The sequence below is a fragment of the Lagenorhynchus albirostris genome, chromosome 4 (assembly GCF_949774975.1).
Source record: "Lagenorhynchus albirostris chromosome 4, mLagAlb1.1, whole genome shotgun sequence".
NCBI classification, from domain to species: domain Eukaryota; kingdom Metazoa; phylum Chordata; class Mammalia; order Artiodactyla; family Delphinidae; genus Lagenorhynchus; species Lagenorhynchus albirostris.
The window spans coordinates 86,297,620-86,312,289 of NC_083098.1; the positions used below are offsets into that span (position 1 = coordinate 86,297,620).

Consider the following 14,670-nt stretch of genomic DNA (forward strand, 5'->3'; position numbering starts at 1 on the left):
CAAGCAGGAGGAAAATGAGAACATTTAGAACTTAAAATAACTGTTATTGCCCCTCGTTCTGCTATTGTCCAGAATAGCAGCGACAGGAAGCAGGGTGGGTATGTTCTGGACTTGAATGGATTTGGAGGTTGCTGCTCCCAGAAAATCTGAGCACAGGTGGCATGGCTGTGAAGGATATGAAGCAACCCTATGATGCAGCAATTTGCCTCCTGGGGTATTTACCCAGGAGCAATGAAAATATATATCCACATAAAAACTGTCCAAGAGTGTTGATAGCAGCTTTATTCAGAGTAGTCCCAAACTGGAAATAACACAAATGTCCATCAACAGTATAATGCCCTGCGGTGTGGTCATACAATGAAATACTACTGAGCAAGAAAAAAGAATGAACTGCTGAGATGTGCAACAACACATACGGAAATCAAGAACATGCTGAGGAAAAGCAGCCTTACACAAAAGAGAACATACATTCTTACAGACTGTATGAGTCATTTATATAAGTTTTAAATAGGCTAAATTAAGCCATGGTGATTAAAAAAATCAGAATAGTGACTGACTCCATTGGAGTGGAAACAAGAATTGATTGGGAAGGGGCATGGAAATTTTCCTGGGTGATGACGCTCTCTATATTTCTTGATGAGGAGTTGCGTGATACAGTTGTATGCAGTTGCCAAAACTCACCAAATTGTACACTTGGATTTATGCATTTCACTGAATGTAAATTACACCAGAGGAAGTGGAGAAGGAAGGGCAGGGGGAAAGGTGAAGGAGAAGAGGAGAACGGCAAATAAAAACTGAACTCACAGTCAACCAAACACATGCTGAAATGTTTGAACTGAAATGACGTCTGTAACATACTCTGAGATGTAGTCAAAAAAAAAAAAAAAAAAAAAAAAAAAGAGGGATTAGTGGACAGCCAGGTGGTTAGATACGTGATAGAGAAAAGACACCTACATTAATTATAGATTCTAGATGGTGAGATGTGCAATTCTTTAAGCTTTTCCGTAGCTTGAAAATTTTCATACTAAAGAACATGAGTGTATGGCAATGTATCTCTTTTTGCCTTTTTGAAGTATTTCATTAACCGTTGGGCCAAAAAAGCTACTTGAGAACCATCGAAGCATTTCATATGGTCCTTGCTCTATTTTAATAAATGGAACCTAAAATGTCACACTTATTCTCCGTTCCGTGAATAACAGCAATCACTCACACTATGGGCCACCACCACCTCTGGATCGCTGGAGCTGTCCAGGCACCACCGGGCTAATTACCTTACACACGTCAGCCTCCCATAGAGAACTCAATGGTTTTCTTGACTGTCTAACAGAAAGTTCTAGAACACATCTTCAGAACTTCCAGGCAGCCGGGAGCTAGAACAGATGTCCAAGAGGAAGACTATGTCTGTGATGGTGGGTATTTCGAGCAGAATGTATTATTCAAATATGTTATGAAGGTGTGGGACTCTGTGTGTGTGTGTGTGTGTGTGTGTGTATGTGTGTGTGTGTGTACTGAGCCGGAAGTGAGAGAAGGAAAATATATTTTAGAAAGAAGGTACACATTATAAGTCATAAAAAGGAATAGTAACTTTATTCCAAATTCTGTAGAGAGAGAAAACTTTTTCCTTTTCTTTTTTTTCTTAAGCTCGTATCCACTGCCATATGATACTGTCACCTGACAAAGGGGTGTGACAAAGGCTGCCCGGATCTGTCACCTCCAGCTCTTTTCTAGCTTCCCTTTCTCAATAAACATTTGACAAAGGTCAGTTGTTTGAAAGGCTGGGTTTTTCCTTGTTTGGTCAAAGCGTTTCTTGCTCAGCAGAATGATTAACTGTCTCTGAGTGTCAATAAATAAGTGGTTTCAGTGAAGCTTTTTGGAATCTATTTCCCTGAAGGCTGCTTGGTGGCGTGCCTGGGATTGCTTTGGTTTTGTGTGAAGCTAGCAGGTAAACAATGTAATTACCAGGCTGCCTAGTCCCTGCGGCTCCTGACACCTGCAGAGCCACGCATTGAAGAATAGGGCAGGGATAAAGTATCTTCACCTAAAACCAGGAGTCAGGCTTTGAACTTCAACTCAAACTGACAAAATGCCAAGGTGCTAAAGTGGCAGAAGGTGGATTTGAACTAAAGGGATCTCAGGAGCCCTGGTGCAGCTGTGCAGGCACTAGGAAGGTAGTGAATTAGGTAAATATCTACTAGGAGAAAAGAAGACAATAAGCCAGACTTGAACAAAGACATCAGTTTCTGATTAACTTTACCCTGGATGGAGGCCATAATTCAAACCTGATTCATGAAACAGTGTCTAACAGTTCTGGCTGTGTACAGGGGGAATGTATCAGAACTGGATTAGCTACAGTAACCCCACACCGAACAAGTTCAGGGAAATCTGTTTGGTTCATTTTATTTGCGTGGACACCTCTCTGCTGTCATTAGGGAGAGATGGGTGGTTTTCTGTAAAGCCAGATCAAACCACCTCTTCCTGAGAAGCAGCTGACTGATGTGCAAACCAAGCATCTTCTGCCTGTCCCATTGGAATAATATAGTAGACGTGTTTCATACAATGACACACTTAGTGGTACCCAGGTTCCAAAAAATAGCAGACAGACTTTGAAACTTAATAGGATTCAGGAGGAAAAAAAAAAATCTTGGCTCCTTCCTTAACATAAATTATATATAATAAGCAAATCAGTAGGCAGTTTTCATTGGTTTGTGACTCATTTGGGACTTAATTCCGATAAAGATGATGTGGTGACATTTAAAGGCTTGGCCGAAATTAGAAACAGGAAACCTGAAGGTGACTTTGGTGGAAAATATAGAATATAAAATAGTGTGCAAAATAATAAGACATTCACTCGTTAGGTGGGTTTTATGCATTGCTGACTCAATACATCCATACTGTTTTGGCCATCTGACTACTCTGCCAGTCTGGTGGTGTGGGATGAGTGACAGCCTTACTTTCACATGCACAGAGCGGATTTTGTTTTTTAAGACAGAATGATCTATCAACATAGTCTTCTCGGCCATTCTCCCAGGACAAGAAACAGAAGAAAGTTGAATGACTTGCTTTCTGAGCACAGAATGAAGTAAGGATCTGAACTTTAGTCCCAACGCATCTCACACACTGCTCCCCACACGCTACACATTTGAGAGACCTGGCTACATGGATGCCGGGCTACAGACTGGCTGGTACAGTGGGATGGAGCAGACCAATGTTCACCTGGCTTAAGTGCTCTGCTGTTTCAAGGCGAAATGCTGGTCTCATGGGGTTAGAAGAAAAATCCGGAAGCATTCCTCTCCTCCACTAACATCTCCATCTTTGATAACTTGGGCATGGGGTTGATCAGAGGGAAACTGTTGCATTTTTCTTATCCTTTATTGGTACTTTATAGGATTACTAATAAGAAATCTGAGTAAGTAACAAAAATCTTGCCCCAGCACGTATTGGGACTTCTCTATGGAGAGTGCCGATGACAGATGACCCTTCATGACACGGGACCACCAGACCTTGAATGCGGTGTAGGCCATGGGTGCTCAGTGGTGGGACCAGCGCTAGCAGAAAAGTTTATGCTTCTGGGGTTGTTAAGGGCTGAAGTGTATCCCTAACCCATAGCGCCTCAGAATGGGACTGTATTTAGAGAGAGGACCTTTAAAGAGGTAATTAAGGTAAAATGAGGTCATTAGGGTGAGGCCTAACCCAGTCCGACTAGTGTCTTTACTAGAAGGGGAGATTAGGACACACAGACAACACAGACTGTGGGAGGACCATGTTGAAGAGGCAGCACGGAGAGAGGCCTCAGGAGAAACCAAACCTGCTGACACCTTGACCTTGGACTTCCAGCCTCCAGAACTGTGAGAAGTTAAATGTCTGTTGCTTAAGCCACCCAGTCTGTGCTATTTTGTTATGGCAGCCCTAGTGGTCGAATACAGGGGTTTACAAAGAAAATGTGAAGAATATTTGGAATTGTTCAAAGTACAAGAGCCTATCTAGGGTAACTCAGAGTTGTCCAGAGTGCGTTCCTAGGAAGTTAGTAACTGTTACTGGGAAAAAGAAAGGGGGATTCTGGGCTCAAGTGAATTTGGGAAATGCTGGATTAGACCGTCAGCCAGGTTTCTTTGCTGCAGAACTTCTCAGAGCCTTTAATGTGCTGAGGTGCATATTATGAGTTTGATTCACATGATCTGTGTGCCATCCTTGACACCTCTCTTTGCTTCACTTTTCATTTCCAATCCATGGCCAATTCCTGACGACTTTATCTTTTAACTATTTCTTGAACGAGTTCACTTCTATCTGAACCTTCATGAAACCTGGGTTGTACCAACATTGCCTGACAATTTCATTTTTTAAATATTTCTTGAATTAGTTCATTTTTCTCTACTGAACTGCGATTGAAACCTGGACCCAATGACCTACGTCTCTGGCTTAGTCCACTGCAAGACCTTTCTGACACGTCTGTCCACACCCACTGGGTGCTCTCCAGGCAGTTGTCCACAACGCAGCCCCAGGAGTCTTTCCCAAGAACAGGCTGGATTATGCCAGCTCCCTGACTGTAAAGACATTTCAGTAGCTTCCCACTGTTCTTAAAATGAGAAGACAAAATTCCTACCCACTTCTACAAGCTTATATTGAACCATCATCCCTCCCTGGCCTCCATCCACCCTCACAGGTTTTCTTTTAGTCCCACACTGTTCTGCCTCTACCCACTACAGGACCTTTGCTCATGCCGTCTCTTCTTCCTGGTTAATACCCCCGATCTTCCTCAGGGAAGCTTTCTTTTACTTCCATTCTTGGGTCAAAACCCTGTACCACCGATTCACATTGCACTTGTCACTACTGAAAACTTACCTGTATGTGATTATTTGGTTAATACCTGAATCTTCCTCTTCTGCATTGAAAACTCTGAGTTTGTAGAACACCTTTTTGTGAAATACCCAGTTAATTTATTGATGAAGGTCCGGGGAGGACACCTCTGAAACACACCGTGAAGAATTTTTATGAAGAAAGATAATGAGCAGGGTTCAAGGAGAAAGGTTTTGGGTCCTTAGAAACAGGCAGCTGTTCGTTGCAGCTTAGCTAAACAACCCACGTGAAAAGTTGAATGTGGAAAAAAATATGATATTGGGTCTAAGTTCTGAAGGTATATGTGGGTGTTTAACTTAAAAAAAAAACACCAACTTTTGATTTTGAAAATTTTCAAACCTACAGAAGACTTGGAAGACTAGTACAACAAACCACCACATACTTTTTTTTTTTTTTGCGGTACGCGGGCCTCTCACTGTTGTGGCCTCTCCCGTTGTGGAGCACAGGCTCCGGACGCGCAGGCTCAGCGGCCATAGCTCACGGGCCCAGCCGCTCCGCGGCATGTAGGATCTTCCCGGACCGGGGCACGAACCCGTGTCCCCCGCATCGGCAGGCAGACTCTCAACCACTGAGCCACCAGGGAAGCCCCGCCACATACTTTTAAGCAACCTGTTTAATGATGTGATTTTGCTCCAGAAGAGCTGCTCTTTTCTGCTTTACTGCAGTCAGTGTAATTCTGACAGTGCCTTCAGAAAGACATGACTACGTAATTTGATCACAAATGCTCATATTTCAGGAAGACCAGACATGCCTGCTGGCGAATGATTAATCACGAAATGATCTTAAATAAGGTACTGCAGGAGATAAAATGACATTTATGGGACATACTTTTTAAAAATTTACAGCCACTTGAGAAAACAAAACACTTTCAAATGAAAGAACAACCAGCAATAAAAATAACAGATAAGTGTCGACTGAGGGGGAGGCAGATAGCACTGAGAGCGTGAAGAGGATGAGATTGTTTCTAGTTATGTTTCTTCACAGAAATGGATTCCCTATGGGAAGCAGCACATCTTGTCATCAATTAATTTCCTTGTACTAAAATACCAACTTGGAAAACTCACTTTATAAGGCAAATTGTAAATAAGTATGTCTTTCGTGAGCACACACACAGTGTGAAAGGTCTGATTCCTTATTTAGGCAATATTTACCATTGTTTTAGTTCTTTACTAGAAGGACAATCCAAAGCTCAGGGAAGTGTCTGTTCCTTTAAGGGTCAACCAAGTTGGTGGACTTTAGCCAAATAATTAACCCTTTTTTTTTTTTTTCCCCTGACAAAGAATAGGCTACTATATTCACCTGACGTATTTAGTTAGTCTCTCACTAAGACCTGCTGCCTTGGGGAGGGGGTGACTCCCAGTGAACTGGCCCCTAGGCCTAGAGATCCAGGGATTTCCCTCTTAACCCATTATTTCCAGAGATCGCATGTAGGTCTAGAGAAATCAGAACCAGGCAAATGATGAATAAGATCACAACCTGGTACAAATGTGTTGGGGAGGGGGAGACCACCAATAGCGGGGCAAAGTGAGCGGGGGTGTGTTTTTAAATTAATACAAGCTGTCAACTGCATTTAGGCACCATCTAACCTATACTAGACTAGAAACTTGCCTTTAGAAAGATGAGCTCTTCAGGTCCAGGTGATAATTTTTGAGAAGGTTCCGTCAAAATGGAGTTCACGTATGGCCTCGGTGTGAGAACTTGGTTCCCTAACACCTGAATTCTAGACCAGATTTTCCAACCTGGAAAGGAATCAGGAAGGGGTACTGCTCTCAGAGTCACAGCATTACCTGTGTTCTTTAATTTATGCTTTGAACCCCTACTTATCTGAGTTTCCCCCCAATGTGTTTATGTTAATTTTACAATCAGGAAGAAACCAATAAAACTATTAAAGATCAGAGCTGGAGCTTCTCATTTGTACACATGGGAAAACGGCTGCTGTGGTTAAGGAAGAGGCTCAAAAAGCTTCCGGCAGGTCAAAGGCCATGGATGTGGGGACACACCTTCGAGGGCATAATTAACAAATGTCTACTGATCTCTTGTCTAAAAACTTTCAGCTTCAAAGGTTAAGTAATTAGAAGGCCGTTACTTTACTATTTTTTAACAGTTTTGAGATATAATTCACATACCTTACCATTCACCCACGTAAAGTATACAATTCAATGTTTTTTTAGTATATTCATGGAATTATACACAATTTTAACACATCTTTATCACCCTCAAAAAAGAAATCCTGCACCTTTTAGGAAAGAACCCCTGATCCCCCAACCTACTCAGCACTAGGCAATCACCAATATACTTTCTGTGTATTTGTCTATTCCGGGCCTTTCATATAAATGGAATCATGAAATATGTGGACTTTTGTGTCTGGCTTCGTTCACTTAGCATGGTATTTTCAAGGTTTATCCGTGTTGTAGTATATATCAGTACTTCATTCCTTTCTATGGCCATGCAATAGCCAATACCGTATGGATGTATCACATTTTATTTGTCTACTCATCAGTCAGTGGACACTTTCTGGCTATCATGAATCATGCTGCTATGAACATTCATACACACATTTTTGTGTGGACATGTGTTTTCAGTTTTCTTGCATATATACCTGGAAGTGTATTGCTGGGTAATATAGTAGTTTTGTGTTTAAGAAAACCTTTTAAGAAACTGCCAGACTGTTTTCCAAAGTGGATTCACCATTTTACATTCCCACTGGTAGTGTATGAGGGTTCCAGTTTCTCTACATGCTTGCCAATACTTGATATTGCCCATCTTTTTTTTTTTTTTTTTTTTTGCGATACGCGGGCCTCTCACTGTTGTGGCCTCTCCCATTGCGGAGCACAGGCTCCGGATGCGCAGGCTCAGTGGCCATGGCCCACGGGCCCAGCCGCTCCGTGGCATGTGGGATCTTCCCGGACCGGGGCACGAACCCGTGTCCCCTGCATCGGCAGGCGGACCCTCAACCACTGAGCCACCAGGGAAGCCCTTGCCCATCTTTTTGATTACAGCCATTCTCGTGGGTACCTATCATGAAGTGGTACACTTCATTGTTTTTAATGTGTTTTCAAGAATTGTTTTCTGTCTGATTACAGAAGTCATGCAAGTTAACATAGAAAATTTCTTGACATGTATTCACTGATTTGATTCCTAGCTTGTAGGCCAACAACAATCCCATCTATGTATCAGCGCAATTATTATCCCTAGTTTACAAAGAAAGGGAGGCTCACAGAGCTTAAGAAGCTCTAGAGTGGGATTTGAAACCAGGTGTGTCTAAAAGTTTATGCTTTTCACCATGGCTTTATCCTGTTTCAGTGGCTCCTATGTGCATATATAAACCCGCGGGGATCAAATGGGATATGGAAGTAACTCAACTTTATGAATTTAAAGCATCTAGAGATGATGAGTAAGATGCTGAAGGGACATGGCTTTTGCATTATAGCAACAGGTGACACATTATCTGTTGAGATATTAAGGAACAGAGAAGTGACTTCTGTGACCAGAGAGCAATTTAAAGGAAGACCTGAAACTAAGCAGTCCCAAGTCACTTTGGGTGAATTACTGTCTTTATCACTGCCCCACCCCCGCCCCAGATAAAGGACAACGTTAATCGTCCTAGGGTTATGGTGATAAATAGCACTGAAACATGTGCTAAGTGTATTCGCCTTTCGGTCTGTGCACTTAAGAGACCGAGGCCAGCTGCTCTTGAGTCACTGCATTCTCTGAATGAGGCCAGAGAGGTGATTCAGTTTTGCGATTCTTTTTCACCTTACATAAGGTAGTTCCTTTTTTCTTTTCTAACTCCTTGTAATTGAGGAAAAATGATTTTGCAGATTGGCCACAATCACAAGTGGTTCCGGAAGTTAAAATTCCTCAGGCTCTAGTTAAACATTATTGGTAAAAAGTTCCTGCTCACTACAACCCCTTTCTAGAACTGTATTCCATGGCACGTCATATATCATGATTATATCTTTAGCTAGGCTCCTTCCAATTTTCAAGTTTATATATGTGACTCAATTAAATAGAAGAGCTCAGGGAATCGACTTTCTAAATAACTACTTCATAAACATTGCTAAAGGTGGTATATTTTTACACATAATTTCCCATAATGAAGCTAGACAGAAGTTCCTCTAACTCCAAGAATCTTAACCAAAAAAAGCACACTAGTTTTGGACGTGACAGAGTTAATTAGGGAATGAGAAATAGAGACTAGAATGCTCATTAGTTTCAAAATGTTTATTTTGAGCAAAGGTATCCTTATTATCTCAATCTTTAAGGTGCACTAGGCAGCCTGTATTAAAATGGCTTATTCTCCAGGGGGTGAGGGGTGAGGTCATGGGTGGGGTGGATGTGGATGAGATAGCAGCGCCAGTTTTAACACTCTTATTAATCTTGAACTAGGGTTGAAGTGTGCAGTGGCAAAAAAGAGCACTGTTTCTATGAACTGTATAAAGGAGAGGGAAGGAGGAAACGTTGAGAAGGATGATATCTCAATTTTATTTCTTAAAAGGCACTCTTGTGGCTGCATTTCCTCCTAAACCCAGTGTTTTGTGTCCAACTGGACTGCAACACATCCTTCTTGGTCTGGCAGTACACGGAAGGACCAAGAAGGAGTTTACCTAAAGCAGCAAAAGGTCAGGCAGTAAAGCTGGCAGAACTGCTTCTGCTGATGTATCTTTCATAAGTGACGGGATTGATCTTTGAAATCATTATGCTTGGGTATTTTGATCTGTCTGAAAAGGTGAAGTGAGTTCTTTCATAAGGAAGTGAAAAAAAATGGACTAAATGATTATAAACTAATTTCTGAGTTGCCAAGTATCACTTGATCGTCATCAGTAATGCCACTGCATAAAAATCAGTTTGAGGAAATCTAGCCTAATGTGAAAGCAGCGACTCTTGAGGTTGAGATGGCTGCCACCCAGGAGGCAGTCTGCTGGCTAAAAGGGTGTGTCCCAGAGTCACAGGAAGCTTGACTGAGTCCCAGCTCTGTCACTTACTAGCTCTGTCATCTTGAACAGCTTGCCTAACCTCTCTGAGCCCACCCCTTTAAGTTAGATGAGGTATATAAACCACTTGGAGTGCCCGGCACATAGTAGGTGCTCAATAAACGTTAGCTATTCCTGCTCTCCTGAGGCCTTCCCCATCCACTTGTCCTAAAACATGTATTCATGCCACCCCATATTTTATTTAGCCTTCGTATTCACAGATGGACTTTTTGAGCACCTACTGTTGTCGGGTAGTGGGCGCCGAGGAGTCAAAGGTGCCTGAGCCACGGTCCAGTTCTTGATCTTGAGGGGAAGGGAAACCAGATGATGTGTCATCAGCCAAAACAGTAGCACAGGAGGGAGGGCAAATCAGTGTGGGTGGGGGTGGGCGTGGGGCGGTGATGAACTCAGGCTAGTAAGATGGGTTAAGTTTAAAGGGGCCTGGGGATGTGCCAGTAGATCTGCCCTGCAGGCAGCTGTCTTCAGTGGATCTGTAGCTGTATGGGGAGAGCAGGGCTGGAGAGATGCATGTGGTGTCATGTGCGTATGGGTACTTTTCGGGGTGCACACACTCTGACACTGCCAGAGGCTGGTCTGGCTCCATGGCGTGGGGAGGGAGCCCAGGCAACACTAATGCTTGGGAATGGGAGATGGCAACAGGGCTTTCTGGGTGTCCCCTTAAGGCCCCAAAAGACATTATGTGAGGCTACTTAGATTTTTTTAAAATTAATGTGTAAGTCGTTAAAATAACAAATCCGAAATTTTAATTTTCTCTTGAGTTGGGATCAACTATAAATCTTATATTCTATTTAAAATTCTATATACGTTGTCAACCCTTTTAAGAGTGATGTAATACACTGGATTTTCTTCTTTAAGTTATTTCAGTGTTCTGACCAGTAAACAAACCCTCCCCTAGTACTTAAGTCATTTTATAAAACTAATAAACTCACAAATAACGTCAATCTTTGGTTCTCTTAAAAGTTTCAGTTGAGTATAAAACAGCAAAATTATCTTAAAAGTTTCAACTTACAGATCCAAGGTCTAAATCAATCACTCAATGACGTATTTTAAATTGGAATCACAAGGCTATTCATGTTAATTAACATTATCTTAAACATTGTGAATACTATATGTATTTAAAATGTTAAAGGAGACCTTCAAGATGGCAGAGGAGTAAGACGTGGAGATCACCTTCCCCCTTACAAACACATCAGAAATACACCTACATGTGGAACAGCTCCTTACAGAACACCTACTGAACGCTGGCAGAAGACCTCAGACTTCCCAAAAGACAAGAAACTGCCCACGTACCTGGGTAGGGCAAAAGAAAAAAGGAAAAACAGAGACAAAAGAATAGGGACGGGACCTGCACCAGTGGGAGGGAGCCGTGAAGGAGGAAATGTTTCCACACATTAGGAAGCCCCTTCACTGGAGGAGACGTGGGGGTGGTGGGGGGAAGCTTCGGAGTCACGGAGGACAGCGCAGCAATAGGGGTGCAGAGGGCAAAGTGGAGAGATTCCCGCACAGAGGATCAGTGCCAACCAGCAGTCACCAGCCTGAGACGTTTGTCTGCTCACCTGCTGGGACGGGTGGGGGCTGGGAGCTGAGGCTCGGGCTTCGGAGATCAGATCCCAGGGAGAGGTTAGTGTGCCACAGCTAGCTGGGAGGGAGTCTGGGAAAAACTCTGGAACTGCCTAACAGGCAAGAGACCATTGTTTCAGGTGCGCGAGGAGAGGGGATTCAGAGCACCGCCTAAACGAGCTCCAGAGACCTGCGCGAGCCGCGGCTCTCAGCGCGGACACCTGAGACGGGCCTGACACGCTAAGGCTGCTGCTGCCGCCACCCAGAAGCCTATGTGCGCGCACAGGGCACTCTCCACACCCCTCTTCCGGGGAGCCTGTGCAGCCCGCACTGCCAGGGTCCCGTTACCCAGGGACAAGCTCCCCTGGAGAACACACGGCTCGCCTCAGGCTGGTGCAACGTCACTCTGGCCTCTGCCGCCGCAGGCTCGCCTCGCATTCCGTACCCCTCCCTCCCTCCCCCCGGCATGAGTGAGCCAGAGCCCCCTAATCAGCTGCTACTTTAACCCCGTCCTGTCTGGGTGGCAACAGGCACCCTCAGGAACCCCGGGAGCTGTGCGAACCAAGAAGAGAAAGGGAAATCTCTCCCAGCAGCCTCAGGAGCAGCGGATTAAATCTCCACAATCAACTTGATGTACCCTGCATCTGTGGAACATCTGAATAGACAATGAATCATCCCAAAATTGAGGCGGTGGACTTTGGGAGCAACTGTAGACTTGGGGTTTGCTTTCGGTATCTAATTTGTTTCTGGTTTTATGTTTATCTTAGTTTAGTATTTAGAATTTATTATCACTGGCAGATTTGTTTATTGATTTGGTTGCTCTCTTCCTTTTTTTAATATATAGATATATATTTTTTCCTTTTTCTCTTTTTGTGAGTGTGTATGTGTATGCTTCTTTGTGTGATTTTGTCTGTACAGCTTTGCATTTGCCATTTGTCCAGGGTTCTGTCTGTCCATTTTGCTGTTGTTGTTTTGTTTTGTTTTTAGTACAGTTTTTTTAGCACTTGTTATCACTGGTGGTTTGTTTTTTGGTTTGGTTGCTCTCTTCCTTCTCTTTCTTACTTACAAAATTTTTTAAATTTTTAATAATTAAGAAAATTTTTTTTATTTTAATAACTTTATTTCCTTCCTTCCCTCCCATCTTTTTTTCTCCCTTTTTTTCTGAGACATTTGGCTGACAGGGTCTTGGGGCTCTGGCTGGGTGTCAGGTCTGTGCCTCTGAGGTGGGAGAGCTGAGTTCAGCACATTGGTCCACCAGAGACCTCCTGGCTCCACGTAATATCAAATCGCAAAAGCTCTCCCAGAGATCTCCATCTCAACGCTAAGACCCAACTCCACTCAACGACCGGCAAGCTACAGTGCTGGACACCCTATGCCAAACCACTAGTAAGACAGGAACACAACCTCACCCATTAGCAGAGAGGCTGCCTAAAATGAAAATAAGTTCACAGACACCCCAAAGCACACCACTGGACGTGGTCCTGCCCACCAGAAAGACAAGATCCAGCCTCATCCACCAGAACACAGGCACCAGTCCCCTCCACCAGGAAGCCTACACTACCCACTGAACCAACCTTAGCCACTGGGGGCAGACACCAAAAACAACGGGAACTATGAACCTGCAGACTGCAAAAAGGAGATCACAAACACAGTTAAGTTAAGCAAAATGAGAAGACAGAGAAACACACAGCAGATGAAGGACCAAGGTAAAAACCCACCAGACCAAACAAATGAAGAGGAAATAGGCAGTCTGCTTGAAAAAGAATTCAGAGTAATGATACTAAAGATGATCCTAAATCTTGTATTAGAACGGAGAAAATCAAGAAACATTTCACAAGGACTTAGAAGAACTAAAGAGCAAACAAACAATGATGAACATCACAATAATGAAATAAAAAATTCTCTAGAAGGAATCAATAGCAGAATAATTGAGGGAGAAGAACGGATAAGTGACCTGGAAGATACAACAGTGGAAATAACTACCACAGAGCAAAGAAAAAAGAATGAAAAGAATTGAGGAGAGTCTCAGAGACCTCTGGGACAACATTAAATGCACCAACATTCGAATTATAGGGGTCCGAGAAGAAGAAGAGAAAAAGAAAGGGACTGAGAAAATATTTGAAGAGATTATAGTCATAAACTTCCCTAATATGGGAAAGGAAATAGTCAATCAAGTCCAGGAAGCACAGAGAGTCCCACAGAGGAAAAATACAAGGAGAAACACACCAAGACACATATTAATCAAACTATCAAAAATTAAATACAAAGAAAAAATATTAAAAGCAGCAAGGGAAAAGTAACAAATAACATACAAGGGAATCCCCATAAGGATAACAGCTGATCTTTCAGCAGAAACTCTGCAAGTCAGAAGGGAGTGGCAGGACATATTTAAAGTGATGAAAGGGAAAAACCTACAACCAAGATTACTCTACCCAGCAAGGATCTCATTCAGATTCGACGGAGAAATTAAAACCTTTACAGACAAGCAAAAGCTAAGAGAATTCAGCACCACCAAATCAGCTTTACAACAAATGCTAAAGGACCTTCTCTAGGCAAGAAACCCAAGAGAAGGAAAAGACCTACAATAACAAACCTAAAACAATTAAGAAAATGGGAATAGGAACATACATATCGATAATTACCTTAAATGTAAATGGCTTAAATGCTCTAACCAAAAGACATAGGCTGGCTGAATGGATACAAAAACAAGACCCATCTATATCTGTCTACAAGAGACCCACTTCACACTTAGGGATACATACAGACTGAAAGTGAAGGGATGGAAAAAGATATTCCATGCAAATGGAAATCAAAAGAAAGCTGGAGTAGCAATTCTCATATCAGACAAAATAGACTTTAAAATAACGACTATTACAAGAGACAAAGAAGGGCACTACATAATGATCAAGGGATCGATCCAAGAAGAAGATATAACAATTGTAAATATTTATGCACCCAACATAGGAGCACCTCAATACATAAGGTGAACGCTAACAGCCATAAAAGGGAAATCGACAGTAACATTATCATAGTAGGGGACTTTAACACCCCAGTTTCACCAATGGACAGATCACGCAAAATGAAAATAAATAAGGAAACACAAGCTTTAAATGATACATTAAGCAAGATGGATATTTATAGGACTTTCCATCCCAAAACAACAGAATACATTTTCTTCTCAAGTGCTCATGGAACATTCTCCAGGATAGATCATACCTTGGGTCACAAATCAAGCCCTGGTAAATTTAAGAAAACTAAAATC

General features: G+C 42.6%; 1 protein-coding gene across 3 annotated transcripts in view; it reads right to left on the reverse strand.

The window, feature by feature from the left end:
- C4H4orf19 (chromosome 4 C4orf19 homolog) overlaps positions 1–14,670 on the reverse strand; it is an 83,885-nt gene that overhangs the window by 48,631 nt on the left and 20,584 nt on the right. The window lies entirely within an intron of this gene.